We start from the raw sequence: 25,398 nt of genomic DNA on the forward strand, positions 1-25,398 counted from the left end.
GAAAACTCTCGTGTCATAACAATTGTATCCCTATTGTCTTCCATACATATGTGCATGTCTATGTGATATGGCAAGAGTGCATTTTTTAATAACAACAATGGAAACAATGCAAAGCAGCATCAGAGATTTAAGGAACTCTAGTTGTTCCAGTTTCTAGGCAATCACGAGTAAAGATTGTAGAACTAGGTCACATTTTGGACCATGCAATAAACTCATTGATCAAATACTAGATAGATAACCAGCGAGCTGTGATACCATAAAGAACAAGTTTTTCATAGCAATTGGCTTTATCAAACACAAGGACAAGTACCCAGGTTAAAAGATAAATCAGATTGTCCCAAAGACTTTAAACAGTTAACCAAAAAATGATCAATAATAACTGCTTTTACCTAGTTCCACATGTTTTTCACACTCAAAAAATCGCCACCCAGAATAGACACTAGAAAAGCGATACAAGGATTGTGGCGCCCCAAACTCCGACCTTGGAAAAACTTAGAATTTTCAGTAAAAAAAGTTTTTTTTGAAAGGTTTAAGTAGAAAACCAGCGGAAAGCAGGTGTGAGAAAAACAACAAAGCCACAAGTTTGGGCGACCACCACAGGTGAGTGCAACAAGTAACCAACGGTGTGTACAAAAGTGTAACTATGAAGTAAAAAGGGGAAACACCCCAACTATTTTTAAAGTGTTTACAAAATATAAGTACAAAAGGTACAAAACAGGGAATACATCTCAACAATACCAAAAACCCAAAAACCACCAGGTACAGGAACTGCAGGTCAAGTGTGTGGGTCCTTCGAGCCTCCACCGCATATCATCGCATCCGCACTATACCTGTTCGTCACCTACATCCCCATAAAACGGGGTCAGTCCTCTTCCGGGGTGGTGAAGAAACAACCACAAGCAGATATATATCATATACACAGGGAAACAGAAAATAAGCTAACAAGTGTAAGTGCCTGTGTCAGGTAAGTGTAAAGTGACAAGTACTAGTCAACAAACTATAGCAATAGGGAAAACAAGTAGCTAAAGCAACGAACTGAACCGTAAAGTGAACTGAGCAGCAAGTAACTAAAGTAACACTGAAGTGACTGTAACAAGTACTCAAGCAGTAACAAGTGCTGACAGCAAGTAGAGTAACTACGTAACAACTGAAGTAAAGTTTGTAGCACAAGTAAAGTGACATCTACTGTAAGTCAGCTGTTTGGTTAGTTCTTAAGTTCTTTTGATTACTCCTTCGGGTACGCGAAGGAAACCTCGCATTCTGTGAGACATGCACCTGGCGTTTGTTATTTAAATTCTAGTGTGGTAACCGGGGAAGCTACAAACCGAGTCAACCTCATGCGAGCAGTACACGGCTAAGAGAATACACTCGCATAGGCAAGGATTGCAATCCATACTACTGCAGTAGTGAGGCCCTAAAAAGGCAACCTCGACCTCCTTGACTATGAGTGACTGGAGGCCAAAGGACTCTACAGCTCCTGTCAAAGCATGTGTCGTAGTAACGACAAGTCACTTAGGGTTGTACCATCCACCCTCTTCCAAGGTGAACCATTTTATGAATGGGGCGAAGCAGGTTTATCTTTCTTAAGGCTCATGTTCGATCATACCTCACAACGAGGAATTTTCCTTGTGGTCCCCGTAGGGTACGCAAAACGAGGACTTGGCCTGCCCCATTCACGTGCTCAGCCTCACGCGGCCAACGGAGCACACCGCTCGTGAAAGCAGTCAAAACACCATATTATTTATTTTCTGATTAGGGTATATCACACAAGAGTCCTTACACAACACAAGGGCCACTGCCCGAGGACTCCAAGCTGAGCCCACAACAAGTCATATCAGTATTTATAGCCTATGGTGTTCAATCTTTAATCTTTTTATTCTATTAAAGTAAGGGCACGTGGTGCGCTTACCAATGCCTCAAGCGATGTACCTCCTTAGGGTACGCACTACTCAATAACAGCGTCAGGATGTGCCAAGTGCAAAGTGTAAACGTAACATGAGCTTTCTATCATTTGCACAATAAAGTTATCAGAGGCATTGCATGATATTAAATGCACTATATTGCATACTTCAGTGTTATGATTGCATCTAATCAACATTTTCATACGTGTGGGAATTACATTTGCATTATTGAGGGTTTGAAATTGAATTTATCTACATTATCATCTTATGGGAATAACATTAGCTATTTCCACGGTATGGGGTGCCGCACCAGCGGACTCGAAACAAGGATATTTAAACTACACTTGTAATTCAACATAGTTTCCAAATATGTGGATTTGCAATATTGCAATAGTGTTCGTCTGTATTCTTTAACTAGGCCATTGTACGTAAATCAAGGCATAAGGATCTTCCTTACGCAACACGACACACTTATGTGTCGAAGGCCATACTGAAATAACCCGTCTAATGGGTATTACATTGGCATTGCCACGGTTCGGGGTGCCGCGCCCGTGGACCCAAAGCGACTGCTTGCCAAACCGAAAACAGGACAACTCTATGGAGTTCTACATTTAATTCGGAGCGTAACATCATCTGGAGAATAATACTTGGACGGGACACAGGAGTGTCGTAAGTCCATTCAGTGATACTGAATCGATCATTATGTGTACTTTGACGTATATATATATATATATATATATATTCACATGTTTCAATTCCACTTAAAGACATGTCCTCATATGTACGTATGTAAATGCACAAGTACACATATGTATATATATATATATATTCGTACTAAAATACATATATACACACCCCCATACACACACACACACATATATATATATATCGAACTCTTTGAAATCCAAGGCATATATACTTATGCCAAAACCCTAGCCGAAATGCACGGAGGGTGTGGGGCAAGGCAAGGGCTAACTCGAACCCACTATGGTTCGGTTCAAAGTCGGTGCAGACTGGTTTGATAGGGTAAAGTGTTATCCGCCGCAAATAATGGCATAACGGGGCTGCGAGTGTGCCAATACGAAGATCCACACACACTTGCTGCCAACAAGCTCTAATTAAGGGTGGTCTGGTCCTACGGACCAAACTGTCGTGCCTACCATCAAGGTTTGGTCCAACTCATGGATTGGACCGTACTAGCTAAGGGGTTCGGTTGGGGCTGATTCGAGCTCCCGACAAAGGCCAACCGGTTAACGTAATGCAAGGGGTACTAAGGTTGACCGGGGTGTCTGGTCCATAGGACCAGACCGCTGTCACGACCTGCTAAGGTCTGAACCTTTCGGTTCAGACCAAAGCCCAAAGGGGCTCTGCTGAAAGAGAGGCCTTGGGGGTGTCCAGCACTAAGCGGTTGGCGCCCGGCTCCAACTAAGTGGAGCCACGGCTAGCACCGGGTGCTAGCAGGGCTGCCAACGGTTCAGGTCTGAACCACGGTTCAGACCTGCACCCATAGAAAGCTAACAGGGTGCTAAGATGTGCACAGCACCCATGGTGTGCGCGCCTAGCTCCAGCCAAGTGAAAACGGGCTGGGCTAGGTTGCGCCCAACTCGGGTCAACCGGCTATAGGGCAGGTCTGGACCCTCGGTTCAGACCAGCACCCTAACCCACGCCGTCTAACAACATTACATGAAGCACTAATCATGTAAAGAAATACATTTATAAGTGTATAATATATATATTATTATATTTTTTTTTAATTGTTGTTGTTGGGCGCGCGGGCCACCCGCACGGCGTCCAGCTCCATTCTTGGAGCGCAGTGAATGGACAAGGGGTCTGGTCCACTGGACCAGACCAAGCCACTCTTGCCAGCATGAACCAGAGCCCAAGGGCTCGGTTCACAGCTGCTAAGAGGGTGTGTTGGGCACGCCTAAAGTCGGCCCAACCTGCTCCAGTCTAGGTTCCAAAGAAAAAAACAAAACGAATGAAAAAAAAGGTTAACACATCAACCACCGGCAGCCTGGCCTTCGCACATCTCAAAGGAAGTGGTCACATTGTGACCCACGCCCAAGGGCTAGGCTGCAACACCAGTCCCAATGTGCTGGGACTGGTTGAGCCGAAAACCCAAAAAGAAGGAAAGCACAATGAAGAAAAGTGAATGAGCTAACGGCTGGAGCACACCAACCGGTGCTCCAACACTCACAAAGAGAGAGGGCCACACGAACTGGGTGTAAGCTTGGACGAGCCCAGCTCGGTCCAGCACACCCCTAAGACGACCATGCCATGAACCAACAAAAAAAAGATATAAAACAAGACAGCATTATCATAATGGAGTGAGCAGCTAACATGCATGGAGGAAAATGAAGCATAATCGGAAATAACCAAGTAGAAATCAAAAGAAAACCAATTGCAAATGAATGCAGCACAATGCTATTGTAAAACTATGAGGATTCAAGATTTAAAACTATACTTCTAAGCTAATCCGCCATTTGAGCTTACATGCATTGATGCAAAGCGCCATTGGCTTCATGGCCATCCGGAATCATAACGAAAGAGGTGAGTCTTCACCTTAGCTAGTATTGAAGAAGGATATGGAAGATGTTGAAGTGCTGCAGCTATTGCACGCCAAGGAGAAGCCCACGACTGGAGTGAAGGAGCTTGAGAGAAGAGAGGAAGTTTGGAGAGAGAGAGAGAGAGAGAGAAGGAAAAGTCACCCAAACAAGGGGGGCCATTTTTTTGTAAAGCTTTTATAGATGTTTGAAAAAAATTGGACAGTTGGGATTTAATCCCACCAAGATGGAGGGTTGGGGAGCTTCACGCCCGCCAACCACCAATGCATGTCAAGCTTTCCAAAAAGTTTTGCATAATTTTCAAAAATGACATTTTTGAAGAGCCTTACAAGTTTCAACAAATTACAAGGGGACGCCCTTGGCTGCCACCCAACACCACCTATCGGTTTTAAGGATTTGAACTCTTTTGAAAATATTACAAACATGCCATGGGGCGCCATCCCCATGGCTCCCTTTTGAAAATGGCGCCCCTCATGATGGAGCCTAGACTTCATCATGAGGGTGTTGGAAAAGATACACGGCCAATGAAGGCCTTCTTTAAAACCCATGCAAAAGAAATTTCAAAAATGCCATCCAGCTGGTCAGCTCTTGACCAGCTGGTCAACCATGGCCATGGACGTCCACTCTAGGGTCGTCCATGGGATTTGGATCCACTAGATGCTCCGGATCCAAAACCAAAACTGCGTATTAGGTATATCATAAAGTAATGCTTATTTAATGCATTAAAATAATAATTTAATTCCAATAAATTATTTTGTTCTCTTTATAACCTTAATTAATGTAGAATGGTCGATGCCTCTTAAGAAAATCACCTCTTGTTCGCTAAAATTAAGCGTTCTAAGATTCGGGTCCAATATTAGGTCAAAACTCGTAATTCACATGCACTGACGAGGTTTTCTCGTCGTTCGGATCTCATATTCGGGGTGTATCACTACAACCTTATTCCAAACTTACCCTAAACGTTTCGGTGGTTGATTCGTTCTAGATTTCCCAAAATCGCTCTTTTTACATAAAATTACGCGATTTTACCCGATTCTCAAAATAAGCAAATCTTCAGAAATTGCCAAAACATAAAAATTCATTGATTTCCACATAATTACGCCATATACATCAAAATTAAAATCATGGATCTTACAAGGATACCTCCATCGAGGGGTTAAAAGATTATAACAAAATACGCACAACAAAAGTGGAATTTTAAACTTAAAATGAAAATGAAATCACAATGACCCACAATCAAGTTCAAGTGGGTGAAAAGAACAAAGCAGTACCGCTTCTTAAGGCCAAATCAGCATAAAAAGTAAAACAGATAATCATGACTATACATGGTAAAAAAGCACAAGCTAGAGGTAGCAGAAAACCTGCTTTGCAAGATGACAAGCACGATCAGGTGAATTCAAGATTTCGTAGTAGAACACAGGAGAAATAGGGCAAGTCCAAGCCTAATGGGGTGGGTCACAGCCAACTCAGCAAGGGCAATATCATACATAACAAAGAGTGGCCCCGTCACAAAAGTTAAACGGGGCACAAAAAGTGTTTATAGACACCCCAATAAGAAAAATTTTATAAAATAGAAAAAAAAAATGTATACTTCCATGTTCTAACCTATGCACCATTGTATGCCAACAGTCTTTCCTCTCGCCACCAGTCTTGAAGTCTGCCAGGTACCTATGATAGTCACCTTTCATCTTGAGAAAGAAGACCTGAGATTCAGAGGCGGTAGGAGACGGAATCAAGCGTGATTCAAGGGGACGCAAGATCCCATCATAGATCTTGCTAAGCTCAGACTTGATCTTTCCCCTGTACTCCTTGATCGCTGCAACACGATCCTCATTGCCGCGGCTCTCTTCTACTCGATAGAGGAGATGATTCTCCACGAAGCCCTCCTGGCTCCAATGACATTCTTGTAAGCAACAGACATCAAGTTTCGTAACGTGACTGTGAGTTCTTCCTGATCCACAGTTTTCACCACATTCTCCATGAACTCAACCATCTCCTCATAACGTTCGGCCTACTCGACCAGTTTCGCCATGTAAACATTCTCCTCCCATGAGGATTCAACGAGCGACATGTTTTTCTTACAGAGAACTAAAGCACAAACCTGCAATCACATAACAAAATCACAAACATAAGAAACAAAAAACAATCTGTAAACACCCCAAATTTTCACTCACCTCCCCAACATTTCCACCAAGCATCATCATCTAGCCTTCGAAATCGTCGGAGGGCAAAATGGTCATTTTCTGAGCCTGAAACTTGGAAAAGTCCAAATTGCATCTGCAACTCTCAAAATTTCTCTATTTTAGCTCAGATGTTCAAATTTCTACTCCTGACAGGAGACGGGAATCTCCAAATCCTGGTTCAGGATTACATTTCATAAGACATGTCATTGCATAGCATTGCATGAACATTTCATATCACTGCACTGCACAGCATGTCATTTCGAGGTCCAGAACTCTCGCTTTCAAAATTTTCAATCCAGATTTGAATTTCAACTATTTTCAAAATCGATTTCAAAACCCTGGGTCTTTAAAATTGTCAATTCTTCCCATTTTACCCCCGAGACTCAGGAAAACGATATGGATAGTTTTCAATATGGATTTCAACCACTTTATCTCAGATTTTGCCCTTCTGTCAGCAATTTCCAATATCATTCTCACCCCACAGGGGCCAACTCTTTCCAAAAATTTTGTTTTTGCCAATTAGTCCAAATTTTTATGAAAATTCCAAAAAGAGGTTTTCTATCTTGTCTTTTTTTCAATAAAGAAGTAATGTGGAGCCCACACTGAGGTAGTGTCATATAGGCTTTTCTTTTGAAAAACCTGAATTTTGAAAAAACCAAAAATATAGGAGCCTTGTCCCTGGATCAGCGCCACATGTCATTTTCTCTCTCTTTCCATTTCTTTGACAAGTGTCAGTGTGGGGCCTCTCTAAGATGGCGCCACATGTCCACCATCTTCACCCTGTGCCATGTGTCATTTCCAAGTCACCAGAAGACGCCAAATGTCATGTGCTGCCCTGTTTAGAAAAAGTAAAGCTTGTCTCCTCTCAGGTGGTGCCATTTGAGGTGTGTCTTCTGCAGAGGACACATGTCAATCTCTCCCTTCTTCAGATAAAGCAGACTGACACATGTCTCTCCCTACTTTTCTTAGAAAGGTAGGTGACACGTGTCATTCTCTGCTCTTCTCAGAAAAAGCAAATGACACATGTCATTCTCTGCTCTTCTCAGAAAAAGCAAATGACACATGTCATTTTCTGTTTTCTTCAGAAAAAACCAGAATTAAAACATTCAAATCCTTCCAGAGGTGGCGCAAATCCTGAACTTTACCTTTTCTATCTGGTTTGAGATGGCGCCACATGTACTTGTCTCTCCTTCTCTTCCCTCTGCCACGTGTCAGCCTATGATCCCTCCAGAAAAAGCAATATTTTGAATATTTAAACTCCTTAGAGGTGGCGCCACATGGCATTCTCCCCTCCTTTCAACTTTGAATCTCAAACACCTTTTGAGGTGGCGCCATTCCAGAGCTCCCACTTGGCTTCATTTTTTTGTTTTATTTTATTCAAAATAAAAGTAGCCCACCATGAGGTGGCACCACATGAGGGCTCCCTGCAAAAAGCAAACTTTGAATTTCAAACCCCCGATAGCACCCTCTAAGGTGGCGCCATTTGGGAGACTCCTGCAGAGAAAATCAATCAAGTTTTTTGAAAATTTTCAAATTCCCCTGCTGAGGTGTCTCACCCACAAAATTCTTATTTTATTCAAAAATCCAAGTGGCATGCCCTGAGATGGCGCCACATAGAGGGCTCAGATTGAGCCTGTTTGAAATTCGAAAATTTCAAAAAATGCTACAAATACAAGGTCCCACACCCAGCTGAGAGAGAGCTCCTTTTGGATTTTGAACTTCAACCTAGATCTTCTTCAGAACACGATTTTAAATTTTGGAATTCACGACCCTTTTGGGCTCAGTGGAGAGGGTGCATTGAAGCACCAACCTTGCTCGCATCAATCCCAGTTCGATCTAGGCGTGGATCGATTTTCGTGAACCTTCGAAAGCCCGGATCGAAGGACAAAAGAAGTCATTGGTAGCCGTTCATTTCGAGAGTTCCAAAGCTGCAGGAAAACACAAGGTACACTTCTATCTCTATTGATTTCATTATAGTAATATCCTTGCTCGATTTGTATGGTTGTTTTGAAGAAAGAGCTCATCTGAGGGATGGATTGAGCTATTCTAGTAAAATGACACATATCAAAAGATGCTTCTTATGCTTTCTTGATTAAATTTTCGCATTCCATCATGTTCATGCATTAAAATAAGTTAGACTTACATTTTATTTCATTTAAATAGCATGTTCCATGAATTTATTTAATATTTCATGCATTCAGCTTCATTTAGGTAATTCCCTGTTTTTGTCAGTCAGTCCACACATCATTTCATGCATTTATTTTTCTTTAAAAATGCTGAAAAAATCATAGTATGCGCCCCTAGGTGTTTCTAACAATCTGCCAAAAATTCGGAATGATTTGAATTTGTTTACTATGGTAAACATTCAAAATGGTAGGTCGGGTTTTGTTACCCGGAATACGTTTTGAAAACTTATCTCTGAATCGTAAAATCAAGATCTCTCTCATATGAGGTCCGATTTTCAATCCAAAAAATGTTCTGAACTCGGGATGATGTCTAGTTTTTAAACAAATGTTTTCAGATTTTTCTGGTTTTTTTGATGTCTGACAAAAATCCGAGAGTTCGGGACACGTGTCAAAGCTTGATTTGAGTCTCTGAGACTCTGGATTGACTTAGGTCGATGGGTTCTCTTTAGGTATTGCTCCAAATCCAAATCTGTAAAAAATGAATTCGAGGTGTCCTCTATTTTCATCTGAAAGTTTATGATTTTTAGAACAGTTTTAGTATCTGTTTCGGATTTTTCTTGTCAGTCTCTTGTTTTGTGATATTTATCTACTTTGTTGATTTAGGCATGAAAAGTCGTATTTTTATCTCTGTTCTTGTTGATCAAATGCCCAAATCATAAAAATGAAAGTTGTTTTTGTGTGTGTCTTTAGCTCTTCAGTTAAATATCAGAAATTTCTATGGTCGAATGCTATTTTTTATGCAATTTTACATCGGATCAGGTTGATTTTGCCTCCGTCAGAACCAAATTCTCGTTACCGAACTCACCGTAGTTCAAATCCCGAGGCTGTAAAATACAAAATTTCTTATTTTCATGTTATTTAGCAGTCTGCAAAATCTCAGATGTTTCCATGGTGGAATTCTCATATTACTGCATTAAGTGTTACATTTGGTTCGGGTCTATAGGCAAAATTCGCCCATTTTAGGATTTTCTGTAAATTTTCGCATCTAAATCATGTCATTCTATGAGTTTTAGCATTCTAAGTTGTTCATAAGGGTACAGGGGTGCCTCATACCGAATTTGGTGTGATTTGGAATTCGTTTGATGCTCGATTTAGCCGTATCATCAAAACTGGGCCCCGCGGGACCCGGATCCAAGCGAAATTCGTTATTTTGGATGAATTGCAAAATGTCAAATTCTGATTTTACAGTCCTAAGGTGTTTAACAGCATGTCATCATGTCTCATCTTGCATTTCATCATCATTTGGTCCAATTCAAATTTCAAAATCTCGATTTTACTAAAATTTCCTTCAAAAAACCCTGATTTTAAAGGTGTCACTTCAATATTAGGGGTATTTTGGTCATTTTGACCATAATTTCGAATTTCAAACTATTTCTTACTGAATTTCTTGCATTTACATCATTTCAAATATCAAAAAAGCATGATAATAGGGTTTATATCCAATTAAGTCCAATAATTTCATAATATTATTGGAAATCTTGGAAAAACCCACATATTTCAGCTAACCCCATTTCAAGCTTGGCAAGGACATTCAAAGGAAGGAGTTGAAGTCTGCAATTTCCTTTTATTTCATTTAATTAGTGATGTAATAATGTAAATTTTGGAGTAAGACATTTTATTTTCTGCTTAGATTAGGATGCATATCATATAGTTTGGATTTCTGCAATATCTTGTTTATGTGATTCATGCATTTTATTTCAAAAGCACTATGGATGTACACGAATGGCACGTGCACCAACTCTTAGGGAGTTGATGAACCCGATGGAATCCATATTTACGGCCTTAGTCGGAATATGGATGAGACCCAGATCCATCATCTTTCTACCAGTCACACCGAGCCTACAGTCTTAGGCTATCTTCCAAAATTCCACTGCATATTTCCAATTCTACAAAATATTTTAGAATGGACTAAGTAAATTATAAACATATTCACGGCCATAGTCGGAATATGCGACAATTCTACTTAGGTTAATCCTAAGATAGAATATTTTCTGAAAAGAGATTTTTACAAAATGACATTCATTCATATCACTTGCATCATGAAATCACTGATTTTTTTCAAGATTTTCTCACGAAAATTTCATTCTCTAGAAAATCGATTTCTCAAGAAACTCTGAAAACTTTCAAAGTTGGATTTTCCAAATCAAGTTTCCCATGATTTTCCCTGAAAAATATTCCTTGCTTAAAATTCATTTCCAAAAGGAATTTCTCATCTTTCTCAAAATCGATTTCAAGGATATGATTCTTAGGATTTCAGTTTCCCGAGTTTTGATTTTCCATCTCCAAAGAATTTTCCAATGAATCTCAACCATTTCCCAAGGAAAGCTTTCGAAATTTGATGTTTTCTGACAAACATTTTCCCTTCAAAGGTTCACCCTTTTCCCAAGAATTCTTTCCATTTTCTCAGGATTTTCTCACATCTTCATAAACTTTCTGGTGATTTCCAAATACTTTCATCTGAGTTTCCTGAGAGATTGATTTCCATCTTTTTCCTGAGAAATGTTTTTTAACTCCAAATGTTTCTAAGCATACATCATGTTTTTCCAACTTATATTTTACAAAATCTCATAGCACATGCCTGAATTCTTTGTGCATTTAGGATAGAACACAATTTCGATGATTTCACTAAGTCAAGCACATTTTTGGTCCTTGGTTCGATTACCCTTGTTAAAGGCGGCAGGAACGGTTGAACCTCGTACCGACAGGTCGAGCCCCGTCCCATGGATTTTCCCGCAATTTTCAAAATGGAGGCGAGTATTTCAAAACAATTTCTAAAATCCGGTCAAGTTTGACTCGCGAAAGCATTTTCCTCTCTCTCCCGCAAGGGAAGGGAAGACGGAAAATTTTTTGCAACGATAATAGGTTTGGCGACCGTGATGGGACCTGTCCTTGTCTGGTCAAAATTGTGCTTGGCTTAGTTCAATCATCGAAACTGTGTTCACAAAATGACAGCTCTCTTTGCTTTCTGATATCATGCGAACCTAGGAGCTTAGATTCTGACCTAGTTGACATTGACGGCATATAGACTAGGCATGGTTTGGTAGGACCAGATTGAGGAGATATTTTCATGCTCACACAGAATTAGGTCTAAATGCAACTCTCCTCAATTTAGGATCTGAATGCAAACAATGTATACTTCTTCAAAGATTTTCAAAAATCTATCTCTCTAGGAGTTAGAGCCCTCTAGTTCTTGCATGTGATCATTTTTTCAAACTTCTCTTACCTAATTTTACTTGGTCTTCACATTGCTGGGCTCTCTTCTAGAACCCTAGTTCAGGACAGAGTCTCACAACTGGGCCACTTATTTGGGTTAACGCCCCCCTACCACGTATCGCGGGCCACAGTCCAAAGTATATCGGTAGGCGCTCAAGGATGTTGGAAAACCTTACCTTAGAACCGGAGTTAAGATTATATGCCACGTACCTCGGATTTCGATTCAGGTATATCGGCATAACTGGATTGGACAAAGATGATCTGAGCTTAGAGTTAGGATTAAGGTCCTACAGTTTTTTTTTTTCAAAATGATGCATCTAGAGTCAGCCTTTTAGAGAGTGTTGTATGTGCATAAATGTTTGTGCAGGATGTGATTGTATGTATGTTATTTCCTCATTTTATCATATTTCCCAATGTTTTTCAAAATATTAGGCTTTTTTCAAAATATCCTTATTTTCCACGAGATATTTTCTCAAACCCTGGATGATTTTCCCAAATATCCAATTTCTTTCAAAACTCCAGGTGATTTTTCATTCTTCCGTTCTACTGGATCTCGAATTTCAAACTGCATTTTTATCCTTCCTGCAATTTTCAAAAATCATATGTTTTCTCTCATTGGATTTTTAATCCTTTTTGCAAAATTCTTCATCTTATTTTTCCCGTGCATACCTTTATTATTGCAGTGGAAATTGTTTACCCACTTGCCTTCTCCTTATTCTAAATCTGTTTGCAGATTGTTTTTCCAAGAGATATCTCTTTCCTTCAAAAATGGTGTTTTCTTCGTGGTTGACGACCTCGCCTAGGTGGCAAGGCACATTTTCCATTGTTTATTCTTCTTACAAAGAATGACAATACAATTGTCGTGATTTCAGCGGCGACTCCATCCCTAGTAATGGGATATTCTTCCAATTGTCTACCATATCGTCAATAATCATTTTTCTCTCAATCCAAAATTCCCTCGGAGTCTAATCAAGACTTTATCCTGCAGAGAACATCCGCAACATTTGATGGTTAGGACAAGGTCAGAAAGAGGAACCACATCACCACAGCACTCCTCAGCCTCAGAAGGAGAAATGGATCCCCCCAGAAGTCAAGATCAGCTGCAATAGGAGGATGGCATAGACCCGCAAATGTATGCCATGTTTCGGAAGATGATGAACAAGATGATGAATGAGCAGCCCGAGACCAGTTCAGAAAAGAATCCATTCAGAGAGAAGTTCCACGGGCACAAGGATAAGAAGACTCCCAAGAAGCAAGTTCAGCCAAAGAAAATTTCAGATGAATCAGAATCAGAGGAAGACACCGATGAAGAATATGAGGTGCCTCCGGCATTTCAGAAACATAGCCGAGAACAAAGGAGGAGTCGCAAATCAAAAGGTCAAGTTGCAGAAGAGCTCTTGCAGACACAGTTCAAGGAAATGGCCAAAGTGGTTAAAGATCTGCAAGCCCGCGACAAGGGCAAGAACGTCTTCACCAGCGAGGACTTCTATGATGGCCTCGAAGGGGATGATGATCTCGAAAACCTCCCCTATAAATTCATCAAGTTTGATGGTTCTGGCAACCCAAAAGCCCATCTCACCATGTTCTTTGCTGAGTGCTCAAGGTTCAAGAGGGACAACAGAGCACTATTTATATGCTTTCCCTGCAGTTTGGAAGGAGTCGCGACCAAATGGTACGCGGAACATATCAATCCTATAGAACTGAAAGAGTTCGATAAAGTTGTGAATTTGTTCGTTGAACGATTCATGTTCAATACTGAAGCACTACCAATGCTAAATCATCTCTGTAATCTGAAGCAGGGAGATAGTGAAAAAGCCAGGGACTTCATTCGCAGATGGAGAGAGACCTGCAACAAAATGAGGGATCCTATATCAGAAAGGCATGCTTTATCGCTGATCCTCAATAATTTTTCACAACCTCTTAGAGGATTAATATCTACCTCACCCTCCAAATCTTTCATTGAACTCATTTAACGAGCCGAATGGCTCAAAATGGGAGTGGAGAATGGGGTCTATAAAGGCATTACCATTGCAAGAAACAGTCAAGATGCCAAAAAGAAGGCTCACTTCACTTTTTCAGCCAAATCTTTCAATAATAGCAAAGGCAACAAGAATAATCATGACAACAGTTCGGAAAAATTCAAAAGGCAAAAGGAAGGACTTCAATAGTGATAAACCTCTTCAATCCAGCCCTCAGCATAAGGAGAAAGATCAAGAAAAATCAAAGCGCAAGGACTGGAGAACTGATCGAGAATTCACCCCTCTGGATCAGACACTCGAGAGTATCCTCGAGTATATGCTTGCGAAAGACATTGTCCGGTTGCCTAAAGTCGTTGATCCTCCAGCAATTATGGGCAGATTCAAAGAACAGTTTTGCAAGTTTCATCGAGCAGTAGGGCATGATACAGAAAACTGCTTCGTCCTTAAGAACATTGTTCAAGACTGCATTGACAAGAAGCTCCTCGTTGAAGATGGAAAGGAGGACTAGTCATCTACAATCATTCCAGAAGATGACAATGCCGACACTTTCCCATTTCTCATCTTGCTTTTTCAAAAGGATAATGTAATCCCATTCTCTTTCCTTGATTTTAAAGCATCAATAAAGTCATCAATTTTTTTTTAACAGCTTGGCGCCATCTTATTTGCTTCTTCTTACTTTTCACAATATCTCTCTTGTGAGGAATGATCTTGAGGACATCTATCAATCAAGAAGCTTGTCGCCTTACTCATCAATTATCCTTCTTTTATTCAAAATTTTCCTCCCTAGTCACACTGGGACATTTTTTTTTAATTTATCTTTACATCCTGTATGCATGCAGGATAAACCAATCTCTCATTTTGCATATATATGCACTCATTTGCATTAATTTTGCATTCATTTGCATCAATTTTCATTCAATCATATTCATTTGCATTAAATTTACATCAACATTCTCCTTCAGGCTAAGGGAGAAACCTGAATCATTTTCCATAATCCTTCAATTTCGACCCTCGGGTCATTCAATTCTTTAATTTCGACCTCCGGGTCACCCAATTTCCAATTTTCAAATTACCAATTCTCAATTTCGACCGTTAGGTCATCCAATTTTCATTCCCCATTCAAGATAAGAGAATAATCCTGAAACCATTCATAGAAGCGATCCAACTCTCTATAATGGTCCTTGTTCTTCATTGAACTGATAGTGTTCCAAGTGAACTGATAGTCGTTCTTCATCGAACTAATAGTGTTCCAAATGAACTGATAGTCGTTCTTCATCGAACTGATAGTGTTTCAAGTGAACTGATAGCAGTTCTTCATCGAACTGATAGTAATTCAAGTGAACTGATAGTCGTTCTTCATTGAACTGATAGTGTTCCAAGTGAACTGATAGTCGTTCTTCATTGAACTGATAGTGTTCCAAGTGAACTGATAGTGTTCTAAGCGAACTGATAGTCGTTCTTCATCGAACTGATAGTGTTACAAAGAACTGATAGTCGTTCTTAATTGAACTGATATTATTCCCACCGATGGTCGTTCTTAATTGAACTGATATTGTTCCCAGCGAACCGATGGTCGTTCTTAATTGAACTGATATTGTTCCCAATGAACCGATGGTCGTTCTTAATCGAACTGATATTGTTCCCAGTGAACTGATAGTCGTCTACTTTGGAAAGGAGATGATAGTCTTCATCATAGATGTATTGAGTCGGACCTCAAATGCTCTCTTTCACCCAGGATTTCAAGAACATTTTGTTAATTTGTCAATCAATTATTTTAGAATCTTTATTGCACAAATTTCTATCTCAATTTACCTTTAGCATTACTTCCAAGAGAGTGAAGCTTTTGCGAAAAGAGATTCAAAATCCAAATTCTTTCTATTGGCCAACCAAAAGGATGAAGGATAAATCCTCGATATGGCTAGGAAAGAAGATTCAATGTTATTGCAAAGCCGCAAGTGATTGATATTGATTGCAGTTATGGTACAGCTTTAAAGACTATTCTTGTAAAGATGAGGCAGTGGAAATATCCTAAGTGCTAGAAAAGAGAGCATTTATCCAAGCCATGCCTCCTCAAAATCACCTAAGCTGCAATTAAATATCCGCAAAAGGGATCTCTCAATTGTCGTCAAGATGAAGGTGAATTAAGCGAGTAGACCCCCGGGGCCAAAGAAGATTTGGATCATCTCCAAGATGACGAAGTTTGTGACGGATCCTTCCAGAAAAAGTTTAAAGCATTGTCGAGATGAAGGCAGATGCGATGAACCTCCCAACAATCCCTAAAAGATATTTAATTTCAGCTATCATTCAGAGATCTCAAGCCAATGAGTCAATATCATCAACATGACCCCTGAGACAAAGGAAGATCAAAACATCTCCAAGTTGAAGGAGTTTGTGACGTACCCTTACAAAATAGAGAAAGAGAGGAAAAAGAAAGAGAGAAAATTCAGGACATCTCCAAAATGAAGGATAATGTAACCAAAACCCAAGAGAGCCAATAGAGTGCAGAAAGATTATCATGAGAGAAGCTCCCAGGATATCAAACTGCCAAATCTATAAAAAACCTTCTTTAAACTTGTGAAATTCTATTATCAATATCCTTTAATCAATTGCTTTCATAATATCAAAATCTCTTTCATGTTCATATCAAGAAAATTGATAGTTTCCTTGAAGGAGGTCAATCACAAGTAATTTGGATTTCCCAATCTTGATTCTACGAAGTGAATCTCGTTTGGAGGTAATGCTTCAGGTAGAAAAGAAGGAATATTTTGCAACAATGTGCATCAATTTCAAATATTTTGAATCAACAACAGAATTCTCAACATTTTGACAATATTTTCTAGTTATCCTGACGCGAAGCGAGAGCTTGATGTCCGTCTTTGATACATCCCAACACCAATTTTAAATCTCTCTTAAGGACTTGAGTCCTTCCCTTCTTTGAGAACATGAACTCTCAGATTCACACACTTCTCTGTGTCCCCACTGTCCCACCATAGACAGTCCCATTTCGGTTCGAGGTCGAACCACCAATCATTTCTCGCAAAAGGCAATTTCAAAAACTATTTAGTCTCAGAAATGAGGCGCCCAAGATCAATCCCTTTTCAAGCTTTAAGGATCCCATTTTTCTTCCTTTTGCAAAACCCCTGTCGGATTTATTGTGCAAAGTTCCAAGGTTCCATCATGGTCTCTTCTTTCGAGGATTCCATCCATTTTTCCGCTCAATCAGGATAAGGGTATAAATCTGAGCCTCATTTTGATGAGGTATTCCATTTTCCGCCCAATCAGGATAAGGGTACAAACATGAGCTTCCTTTGATGAGGTATTTCATTTTCCACCCAATCAGGATAAGGGTACAAACTTGAGCCTCCTTTGATGAGGTATTCATTTTCCACCCAATCAGGATAAGGGTACAAACCTGAGCCTCCTTTGATGAGGTATTCATTTTCCGCTCAATCAGGATAAGGGTATAAACCTGAGCCTCATTCCTAGACCTATTTCATTTTCCACCCGATCAGGATAAGGGTATAAACCTGAATCTCATTCTATGAGATATTTCATTCTCCAATCAGGTTAAGGGTCAAACCTGAGCCTCATTTAATGAGGTACTTTATTTTTTGTCCCATCCAGGATAAGGGAAAAACCTGAACTTCACTCTCATAGAGTGAATCTTCCTTCTTCATTCTACAGCTCATATCTATCATCTTCACTGGGCTAATATCTCTATACCCAGTCAGCTCTTTCTAACTCGGGCATTGCTTTTAACCCAAATTTGGTGTGTTTTTCTTTGCCACTAAGCTCGGCCACAAGTCGGCTTAGTAGCAAAGAGGGGCATCTGTAAACACCTCAAATTTTCACTCACCTCCCCGACATTTCCACCAAGCATCATCATCTAACCTTCAAAATTGTCGGAGGGCAAAATGGTCATTTTCTGAGCCTGAAACTTGCAAAAGTCCAAATTGCATCTGCAACTCTCAAAATTTCTCTATTTTAGCTCAGATGTTCAAATTTTTACTCCTGACAGGAGACGGGAATCTCCAAATCCTGGTTCTGGATCACATTTCATAAGACATGTCATTGCATAGCATTGCATGAACATTTCATATTACTGCACTGCACAGCATGTCATTTCGAGGTCCAGAACTCTCGGTTTCAAAATTTTCAATCCAGATTCGAATTTCAACTATTTTCAAAATCGATTTCAAAACCCTGGGTCTTTAAAATTGTCAATTCTTCCGAGTTTACCCCCCGGGGCTCTGAATTTCAAAATATTTTCTCAGGAAAACGATCTGGATAGTTTTCAATATGGATTTCAACCACTTTATCTCAGATTTTGCCCTTCTGTCAGCAATTTCCAATATCATTCTCACCCCACAGGGGCCAACTCTTTTCAAAAATTTTGTTTTTGCCAATTAGTTCAAATTTTTATGAAAATTCCAAAAAGAGGTTTTCTATCTTGTCTTTTTTTCAATAAAGAAGTAATGTGGAGCCCACACTGAGGTAGTGTCATATAGGCTTTTCTTTTGAAAAACCTGAATTTTGAAAAAACCAAAAATATAGGAGCCTTGTCCCTAGATCAGCGCCACATGTCATTTTCTCTCTCTTTCCATTTCTTTGACAAGTGTCAGTGTGGGGCCTCTCTAAGATGGCGCCACATGTCCACCATCTTCACCTTGTGCCATGTGTCATTTCCATGTCACTAGGAGACGCCAAATGTCATGTGCTGCCCTGTTTAGAAAAAGTAAAGCTTGTTTCCTGTGAGGTGGCGTCATTTGAAGTGTGTCTCCTGCAGAGGACACGTGTCAATCTCTCCCTTCTTCAGATAAAGCAGACTGACACATGTCTTTCCCTACTTTTCTCAGAAAGGTAGGTGACACGTGTCATTCTCTGCTCTTCTCAGAAAAAGCAAATGACATATGTCATTCTCTGCTCTTCTCAGAAAAAGCAAATGACACATGTCATTCTCTGTTCTTCTCAGAAAAAACAAATGACACATGTCATTCTCTGCTCTTCTTAGAAAAAGCAAATGACACATGTCATTTTCTGCTTTCTTCAGAAAAAAACAGAATTAAAACATTCAAATCCTTCCAGAGGTGGCGCAAATCCTGAACATTACCTTTTCTATCTGGTTTGAGATGGCACCACATGTACTTGTCTCTCCTTCTCTTCCCTCCGCCACGTGTCAGCCTATGATCCCTCCAGAAAAAGCAAAATTTTGAATATTTAAACTCCTCAGAGGTGGCACCACATGGCATTCTCCCCTCCTTCCAACTTTGAATCTCAAACACCTTTTGAGGTGGCGCCATTCAAGAGCTCCCACTTGGCTTCATTTTTTTGTTTTATTTTATTCAAAATAAAAGTAGCCCACCATGAGGTGGCGCCACATGAGGGCTTCCTGCAAAAAGCAAACTTTGAATTTCAAACCCCAGATAGCACCCTCTAAGGTGGCGCCATTTGGGAGACTCCTGCAGAGAAAATCAAGCAAGCTTTTTGAAAATTTTTAAATTCTCCTGCTGAGGTGTCTCACCCATAAAATTCTTATTTTATTCAAAAATCCAAGTGGCATGCTCTGAGATGGCTCCACATGGAGGGCTCAGATTGAGCCTGTTTGAAATTCGAAAATTTCAAAAAATGCTACAAATACAAGGTCCCACACCTAGCTGAGAGAGAGCTCCTTTTGAATTTTGAACTTCAACCTAGATCTTCTTCAGAACACGATTTTGAATTTTGGAATTCACGACCCTTTTGGGCTCAGTGGAGAGGGTGCATTGAAGCACCAACCTTGCTCGCATCAATCCCAGTTCGATCTAGGCGTGGATCGATTTTCGTGAACCTTCGGAAGCCCGGATCGAAGGATGAAAGAAGCCGTTGGTAGTCATTCATTTTGGGAGTTCCAAAGCTGCAGGAAAACACAAGGTACACTTCTATCTCTATTGATTTCATTATAGTAATATCCTTGCTCGATTCGTATGGTTGTTTTGAAGAAAGAGCCCATCCGAGGGATGGATCGAGCTATTCTCGTAAAATGACACATATCAAAAGATGCTTCTTATGCTTTCTTGATTAGATTTTCGCATTCCATCATGTTCATACATTAAAATAAGTTAGACTTACGTTTTATTTCATTTAAATAGCATGTTCCATGAATTTATTTAATATTTCATGCATTCAACTTCATTTAGGTAATTCCTTGTTTTTGTCAATCAATCCACACGTCATTTCATGCATTTATTTTTCGTTAAAAATGCTGATAAAATCAAAGTACGCGCCCCTAGGTGTCTCTAACAATCTGCCAAAAATTCGAAAGGATTTCAATTTGTTTACTATGGTAAACGTTCAAAATGGTAGGTCAGGCTTTGTTACCCGGGATACATTTTGAAAACTTATCTCCGACTTGTAAAATCGAGATCTCTCTCATATGAGATCTGATTTTCGATCCAAAAGATGTTAAGAACTCAGAATGATGTCTAGTTTTAATCTGATTTTCTTAGATTTTTCTGATTTTTTTGATGTCTGGAAAAAGTCTAAGAGTTCGGGACACGTGTCAGAGCTTGATTTGAGTCTCTAAGACTCTGGATCGACTTAGGTCGATGGGTTCTCTTTGGGTATTGCTCCAAATCCAAATTTGTAAAAAGTGAATGTCATGTTCGGGTGTTCTCTATTTGCATCTAAAAGCTTATAATTTTTAGAACAGTTTTAGTATCTGTTTCGGATTTTTCTTGTCAGTCTCATGTTTTGTGATATTTATCTGCTCTGTTGATTTAGGCATGAAAAATCATATTTTTATCTCTGTTCCTGTTGATCAAATGCCAAAATCATACAAATGAAATTTGTTCCTGTGTGTGTCGTTAGTGCCTCAGTTAAATATCAGAAATTTCTATGGTCGGATGCTATTTTTTATGCAATTTTACATCAGATCAGGTTGATTTTGCCTCTGTCAGAACCAAATTCTCGTTACCGAACTCATTGTAGTTCAAATCCTGTGGCTGTAAAAGACAAAATTGCTTATTTTCATGTCATTTAGCAGTATAAAAAATCTCAAATGTTTCTATGTTGGAATTTTTGTATTACTGCATTAAGTGTTATATTTGGTTCGGGTCTGCAGGCGAAATACGCCCATTTTAGAATTTTCTGTAAATTTTCGCGTCTAAATCATGTCATTCCGTGAGTTTTAGCATTCTAAGCTGTTCATAAGGGTAGAGGGGTGCCTCATACCTAATTTGGTGTGATTTGGAATTCATTTGATGCTCGGTTTAGCCGTATCATCAAACCAGGGCCCCGCGGGACCCAGATCCAAGCAAAATTCGTTATTTTGGATGAATTGCAAAATGTCAAATTCTGATTTTACAGTCCTAAGGTGTTTAACAGCATGTCTCATCTTGCATTTCATCATCATTTGGTCTAATTCAAATTTCAAAATCTCGATTTTACCAAAATTCCTTCAAAAAACCCTGATTTTAAAGGTGTCACTTCCATATCAGGGGTATTTTGGTCATTTGACCATAATTTCGAATTTCAAACTATTTCTTACTGAATTTCTTGCATTTACATCATTTCAAATATCAAAAAAGCATGATAATAGGGTTTATATCCAATTAAGTCCAATAATTTCAGAATATTATTGGAAATCTTGGAAAAACCCACATATTTGAGCTAACCCAATTTCAAGCTTGGCAGGGACATTCAAAGGAAGGAGTTGAAGTCTGCAATTTCCTTTTATTTTATTTAATTAGTGATGTAATAATGTAAATTTTGGAGTAAGACATTTTATTTTCTGCTTAGATTATGATGCATATCATATAGTTTGGATTTCTGCAATATCTTGTTTATGTGATTCATGCATTTTATTTCAAAAGCACTATGGATGTACACGAATGGCACGTGCACCAACTCTTAGGGAGTTGATGAACTCGGTGGAGTCCATATTTACGGCCCTAGTCAGAATATGGACGAGACCCAGATCCATCATCTTTCTACCAGTCACACCGAGCCTACACTCTTTGGCTATCTTCCAAAATTCCACTGCATATTTCCAATTCTACAAAATATTTTAGAATGGACTAAGTAAATTATAAACATATTCACGGCCATAGTCGGAATATGCGACAATTCTACTTAGTTTAATCCTAAGATAGCATATTTTCTGAAAAGAGATTTTTACAAAATGACATTCATTCATATCACTTGCATCATGAAATCACTGGTTTCTTTCAAGATTTTCTCAAGAAAATTTCATTATCCAGAAAATCGATTTCTCAAGAAACTCTGAAAACTTTCAAAGTTGGATTTTCCAAATCAAGTTTCCCATGATTTTCCCTGAAAAATATTCCTTGCTTAAAATTCATTTCAAGGATATGATTCTTAGAATTTCAGTTTCCCGAGTTTTGATTTTCCATCTCCAAAGAATTTTCCAATGAATCTCAACTATTTTCCAAGGAAAGCTTTCGAAACTTGAAGTTTTCTGACAAACATTTTCCCTTCAAAGGTTCACCCTTTTCTCAAGAATTCTTTCCATTTTCTCAGGATTTTCTCACATCTTCATAAACTTCCTGGTGATTTCCAAATACTTTCATCTGAGTTTCCTGAGAGATTGATTTTCATCTTTTTCCTGAGAAATGCTTTTCAACTTCAAATGTTTCTAAGCATACATCATGTTTTTCCAACTTATATTTTACAAAATCTCATAGCACATGCCTGAATTCTCTGTGCATTTAGGATAGAACACAATTTCGATGATTTCACTAAGTCAAGCACATTTTTGGTCCTTGGTTCGATTACTCCTTTTAAAGGCGGCAGGAACGATCGAACCTCGTACCGACACGTCGAGCCCCATCCCATGGATTTTCCCGCGATTTTCAAAACGGAGGCGAGTATTTCAAAACAATTTCTAAAATCCGGTCAAGTTTGACTCACGAAAGCATTTTCCTCTCTCTCACGCAAGGGAAGGGAAGACGGAAAAATTTTTGCGACGATAACACAATCCATGCAAACAGCTTCGAACTAGAATGACGATTTTCAAACCATGATCAAGAAATGAAACTCTGAAAAAAATGCCCCGCTTGAATATTTTTACACATCAGGAGAACGGAAGAGAAAAATACTATTGATAGTAAACAAATATATTCACCGAACAAAAAAAGTAAAACTAGCTAAAGGAACCGCCAGATCTACAAAGAATCTCCCAGTGGAGAACAAAAACGCAGAATGGAAAATGAGATAAAAAAAACCTAACCAAGATAATCAGATCTTCATGTAGAATAAAACAGAAACACAGGTCCTTGATTCGCTGAACAGAATCAAAATCACAAAAGCAAGAACTAAACCAAATCAAACAAATAACCAGATTTCACAAGAAAAAATAGCGACCAAGACAGAAAAAGAAAAAGAGACAATAAACAAAGATTCACACATGCTTAACCAAGAAAACAATCCACAAATCCAAACACCCAGCAAAGAAAAGGGAAAAATAAAACCCTAAATCCACACGAAAAGGAAAGAATGGGAAAAGAGGCAAGAATAAAAAATTAAACCTAAAAAAAAAGGGGGAAGAAAGAGATCGATCTCACAAACGAAAAAAATAAATAAATCCCAAAAAATATGCTCTAAAGGAGAAAAGAAAATAAATGAATAAATAAACAAAAAAGTACCTCAAATTTTCCTTGAATCCAACGCAGCGTTTGCCTGTGTCTCTCTCCCACTTTGTGTGTCTGAGGGCCTGGGAGGACCGAAACGATGGGTGGCCCGAGGAGAAGGGCACGGCCCCTTGTTATAGTGGCCCTGCAGTTATCAACCGGCCCCTTGTTATAGTGGCCCTACGTTCGTGGACATTCATGGAATTACGGGTTCTTTCCAACAACTTTATGACATAAAAGGTAAATCAATAATTTGTGCAAACTATACTTAAAGTTCATCAAGATTTAACAGGCGCATGAAAATGTAATAAACATTCATGGAATCAAGACAAAAAAAAATAAAAGAATTACATACAGTGAAACACATAGAAAAGCCCTTTGTTTTCAAAGTCGTACCTCAAGATCATGATCTCTCCTGTTATAATTAAGAGGTCCAAAAGGAGAAAAATAAGGAACATTACAAAAAAAGAGAAAAGAGACAGAGAAAATAGTTTCAGTGCGTATCCAACCAATAAACATGGTAACAACGATCACAATCAAGCACATCTTTCTTTCAGGGAATTGGAAGAAAATAAAAAACATAAATGAAAGAAAATCGTGTGAGAGAATAAAAAAAACACAATATTAAAAAAAAGTAAAAAGAAAGCGATAATCAGGAAAAGAGAGAAGCCCAGAACAAAACAAGAAGGCAAAATCAAGACAATTTAAAAAAAAATAATTAATTGCATAGCAACTCAGTAACTATTATTATTTACCAAATTAGTTGCATTAATTTTATAAAAACTAGAAAGATAATTAGCATGGTACATGGGAACTTGTTAATTATTTATTATTTAACTAATTAGTTGCACTAATTAATTGGGTTTGGGTCGGGCCAGGCTCGGATGAACGGTGGCAGGCTAGGGGGGTTTCACTGGCTGCATCACTCTCCTTCGCCGGTGGCTGCCCGACGTCTCGTCTGTTTTTTGGTTTCTAAAAAAAAGGGGGGAGGGGGGGGGAGACCCTTACCTGCAACCATTCGGTTGCTGTTGTCGGGGAGTTGATCGCCATCGTCGGCGAGGCCAAGCCGATCCTCATCCCCGGTGGCCTAGACAATTGCCATTCTCAGGGAGCTTGTCGGTCCCGTCCTGTGAAAGTGGGGCAGCGGCAGGTGTTTTCAGTACAGTCGGGCGGGGTGGGGGTCTCCATCGCCAGCGATTGTCGGACACGGTGGGATTCGTCGTCGCTAGAGGGCTTTCGGCCGGCCGCCGGTGACCACTGGCTCGCCGAGGGGCGTCGCGGTGGTGGTTTTCGGTTTCTCAGAAACCAAAAAAACCCTTCATTTTTTATCAGCTTAGATTTTGGTAAGTCGGAGCGGATATTTCGACCCGATAGCAGGGCCCGATCCAGACCCATTTTGGGTGGATCAGGTGTTCCGATATCCCAAGTTTGTCCGGGTCTGGGTGGGATCCGGAGAGCCCAAATCGTGTATGGACTGGGTTCGACCTGGATCTAGTTTGGATCTGGGTCTGACTCCGATCTAGTTTGGATCCGGAGAGCTCGGATCGTGTATGGACCGAGTCAGGCTGGGCCTAATTGGGACCGGGTGCGACCTGGATATTGTTTAGATCGGGTTGTAGCTTGCATCCAGTTTGGATCGGCTTCGACCTGGATCCTGTTTGGATCAGTTCGGGCCCGAATCATGTTTGGGTCGGGTCAGGCTCGGGTCTTGTTTCAATTGGGTTCAGACCAGGTCATGTTTGAATT

At 39.6% G+C, this 25,398-nt stretch overlaps 1 long non-coding RNA gene and 1 pseudogene across 1 annotated transcript; both read right to left on the reverse strand.

Moving 5' to 3' along the window:
• Positions 1 to 550: 550 nt before the first annotated feature.
• LOC149815429 (uncharacterized) lies at positions 551 to 24,927 on the reverse strand. Its single transcript, XR_016427899.1, has 3 exons — positions 24,661 to 24,927; positions 23,668 to 23,797; positions 551 to 841 (listed from the first exon to the last, which is right to left on the reverse strand). It is a non-coding gene; the product is annotated as an uncharacterized LOC149815429 (long non-coding RNA).
• Positions 3,327 to 6,912, reverse strand: LOC149815430 (14-3-3-like protein; annotated as a pseudogene).
• Positions 24,928 to 25,398: the final 471 nt, after the last annotated feature.

The sequence above is a fragment of the Nuphar pumila genome, chromosome 15 (assembly GCF_984573655.1).
Source record: "Nuphar pumila chromosome 15, dmNupPumi1.hap1.1, whole genome shotgun sequence".
Lineage (NCBI taxonomy): Eukaryota > Viridiplantae > Streptophyta > Magnoliopsida > Nymphaeales > Nymphaeaceae > Nuphar > Nuphar pumila.